Below are 4382 nucleotides of genomic sequence, written 5' to 3'. Positions count from 1 at the left end.
AGGTGTTGCAGAATTATGCCTAAACATGAAGCCTAAACTGAAATTATGGTTAAAAAAAAAAAAAGATGAGTTATAGGGAGTCAGGTGGTAGCGCAGCTGGTTAAGTGCATGTGGCCTGAAGACAAGGACTGGCATGAGGATCCAGGTTGGAGACTCCCCAACTGCAGGGGAGTCGCTTCACAGGCAGTGAAGCAGGTCTGCAGGTGTCTATCTTTCTCTCCTCCTCTCTGTCTTCCTGCCCTCTCTCCATTCTCTCTGTCCTATTGAACAACAGCAACATTAATAACAACAACAATAATAACTACAACAACAATAAAAAAACAAGGGCAACAAAAAGGTGAAAATAAATGCATAAAAAATTTATTGAGAGGGAGAGAGAAGAGTTTTGTTTACTACTAGTGGGCAGAAGAACAGAATTTCTTCAGAAAGTTTCTCTGTCCTGAACAAAAGAACAGCACAGGTTTAAATAGCATTTTTCAACATGGTCATATCATGGTTACATTTTCATTTCAAAGGAGTAGGACAAGAAGAATGAACTTTCACAGGGATGTGTCAAAAATCTGTGTTACTTTGACACAAAGCAGCTAGGCAAAGGAGGAGCAGGACACTATCTCAGGCCAGAATTACCCTCCTCCTGGAGCTGGCCTTCGTTAACAACTTTTATCTCACAGGATGCCCCTTGCTGTTATTCTGTGGATGGGGGGCAGCAGAAGTTGCCTCATTTGTCATCAGACAACAGGGAAATATGAGCACAGGTTATATTAAAGGAATACGCATCCATATCATAGGTACTACATCTGCTGAGCTCAAGCAAATCAATGCAACCAGTACCACCTTGATGTATTTCACTCCGGACTATGTCCAGAGATACCAGGCATGGAATGTTGACCCTTCAGCTCTAGTATTCTGGGAAGACTGTACCTATCTCATTGGACTCCTCAGTTCCATATCAGGTGGTGCACTTCCTAACAAAGTCACAGAACCTGGGTATAGACCAGGGCACATGCCATAGATATAGGGGCCAGACAGTGGCAGCCTTAGCAAAGTGCACATATTACAATGTGTAAGGACCCAGATTCAAGCCCTGGTCCCCACATGCAGGGGGATGGACATTTAGTGAGTGGTGAAGCAGGGTTGCAGGTGTCTCTTTGTCTCTTTCCCTCTCTACCACTCCCTCGCCTCTCAAATTCTCTCTGTCTCTGTCTAATGTGTATATGTATTCATAAGTTAGGGGAAATCTATGTACCTTAAAGTAAAAGTGCACAGTAGTTTTCAGTGACTCATTAAAAAGTATATCAAGCAAGTAGAAAGAGCTAAAATAAGACACTTTTTTTTTATTAAGAAAGTATTTAATCACCCCGGCTCCCCACCTGCAGGGGAGTCGCTTCACAGGCGGTGAAGCAGGTCTGCAGGTGTCTATCTTTCTCTCCTCCTCTCTGTCTTCCCCTCCTCTCTCCATTTCTCTCTGTCCTATCCAACAACGACAACAACAATAATAACTACAACAATATAACAACAAGGGCAACAAAAAGGAATAAATAAATAAAATAAATATTAAAAAAAAAGAAAGTATTTAATCAAATAGTGTCTACTTAGACATAGATACTCTCCTCACCTACTTTCTATTTCACTTCCATCAATCACTCCAGGGCTACCTTGACAGAGGAAGTAAGGACTTCAAAAGCTGGATAAGACCAGTATATGTTAATGATGGTTCTTTTGGTTACTCCAGGCCACATCATCTCCAGGGACCCTCGTCAGGGAGTCCTGGGATTCCCACACAGACATGATGGGCCTAGATCTCTAATCCCTCTCTCCACTGTCACTGGCCATCTCCATCAGGAACTACATAATGGACCCTTTTGTGGGCCCCTACAGGACCTTTCTGTCAATGTAGATCAACAATGGTAGGGGCTGCCCCATTCTCAGAAGTGAGGATGGGCCAAAATCCTCTGCCACTCGAAGAAGATGGGCATGATAACGGGTGCAACCTAGAATGTTCCTAGCTGTGACCACAAAATGTGAGCTCAAACCTACAGGGTTTACACAGATTGCTGCAATGAATATAGGCCCCAGATAAAATCAATGGGGTTTATAATTAACAATACTTATATACTTACCCCATGTTTGGGAGCTACTCTCGTCCCTGATCCAGCTTTCTTGTCCTTTTTCCAACCCTGACACCATCTCCCCAGATAATACCTCTGGCCCACCTGCATGTTCGCTATCAGGCTCAGGCAAAAATTAATAAAGTCATGGGCCCCTTGGACTATACCTATAATAGACCTACTAACTTCTTCCAAATTGGAGATCCCAAATCTCATCTTCTATAGACTTACCTTTAGATTCCAGATTATTAGACAATTTGTTCTTCTTTATAGCTCAATGCTTTTTTTTGCAGATGCTTCTATGACACCAACCTGGGTCCTCTACCTCACCATTGTACCCTGGAACCCCCCCCCCCCCCCAGAGCCTTGCCACACTAGGGAAAGAGAAACATGCTGGAAGTATGGAGAGACCTGCTAATGCCCATACTTAGTGGAGAAGCAATTACAGAATCCAGACCTTCCATCTTCTGCACCCCAAAATGATCCTGGGTCCATGCTCCCAGAGATAAAGAATAGGAAAGCTTCTAGTAGAAGGGATGGGATATGGAACTTTGGTAGTGGTAAATGTGTGGAATTTTACTCCTCTGATCCTATGGTTGTGTCAATCATTATTAAATCAATTAAAAATAAATAAATAAATAGGAAAAAATATGACTAGGGAAAAGTTTTGATTTCACATGATAACTCCAGTCAGAGTTTCCATGAAGATTTATTGAAATCCTTAATTTTATATTTCAGGATTTGGGACAATTTACTCTATACACCCTTAAATGTGGAGCAAAATTCATCTGTTCTTATAGTTGCCACTTTTGTAAAACTATGTTAATAAAAATATAAGAAGGAGTAGGAAAGACTACAAAATGGGATTCATTTCAAGGTATTCACTGTTTCATTGAAAGATCGGTGGCATTAATTATGTGAAGAGAGACCAGAAAATTTCTTTCTTATTTGGAAATATATAAGACTACGGGTGAAGAGGTAGTTTGCTATTAATTGGGAAGGTGCATACACAGTGAGCCAGAGAGAGAGCCATCAGATTTAAGATTAATATAAAACAAAGAAGACAGTCCTTCACAGAGTATGCAGAGAAATACCCACAAAGAAGTAGATATAGTATGGAAATAGACTGTACCACTCCAAAACTAAAGGTCTATTAAAAAGAAATAAGGGGAGTCAGACAGTAGCACAGCAGGTTAAGCGCTGGTGGCGCAAAGCTCAAGGACCGTCTTAAGGATCCCAGTTCGAGCCCCAGGCTCCCCAACTGCAGGGGCATCGCTTCACAAGTGGTGAAGCGGATCTGCAGGTGTCTATCTTTCTCTCCCCTTCTCTGTCTTCCCGCCCTCTCTCCATTTCTCTCTGTCCTATTCAACAACAATGACATCAGTAACAACAACAATAATAACTACAAAAAAAAAGGCAACAAAAGGGAATAAATAAAAAGTAAAGATTAGGGAGTCGGGCTGTAGCACAGCGGGTTAAGTGCAGGTGGAGCAAAGCACAAGGACTGGCATAAGGATCCCGGTTCGAACCCCGGCTCCCCACCTGCAGGGGAGTCGCTTCACAGGCGGTGAAGCAGGTCTGCAGGTGTCTATCTTTCTCTCCTCCTGTCTGTCTTCCCTTCCTCTCTCCATTTCTCTCTGTCCTATCCAACAACGACAACAACAATAATAACTACAACAATAAAACAACAAGGGCAACAAAAGGGAATAAATAAATAAAATAAATATTAAAAAAGTAAAGATTAAAAAATCTAAATAAATAAGGATAGGAAAGGGGCACAGCAGGTATAGTACAGGACTTTCATGCTTGAAGTTCTGAGTTTGATCTTTAGAACCACATATGATGGAGTCATGCTGTGGCCTCTCTCTTATAAAAGTAAATCATAAAGAGATAGTAAGAAAAGACAAAAAAAAAAAAAAAAAAAACTGTTGGAGAGGTTGTGCCTCTCCTGCAAATTGGTCCAAATCCAGTAGATATCAACCTGGAGATACAGAAGGACTCTAGAAATATATATTTTTTCACCTGCCAGCCAGCTATTCCTCCAGGGTCCCAGAGCCCAAGAGCACACAGGCATTCAGTAGATCATGACAAAATGGTGACTTAATGGCTCCTGGTCAGGGTGCAGCAGGAGTCTCTTGAGACATAAAGTGTGTTCGCCTGTGAAGCAGGTAAGATGGGCCTCTAACATGGGTTTATCTACTTGGAGCTGAGACAACTTCTGGGGAAGAACTCATTAGAAAATGAAGGAAAGTCCAAACGGGTTGTGTTGATGTC

The sequence above is a fragment of the Erinaceus europaeus genome, chromosome 5 (assembly GCF_950295315.1).
Source record: "Erinaceus europaeus chromosome 5, mEriEur2.1, whole genome shotgun sequence".
In the NCBI taxonomy this organism is placed as follows: Eukaryota; Metazoa; Chordata; class Mammalia; order Eulipotyphla; family Erinaceidae; genus Erinaceus; species Erinaceus europaeus.
The sequence above is the reverse complement of the archived record's forward strand: the minus strand, read 5'-3'. Positions refer to the sequence as shown.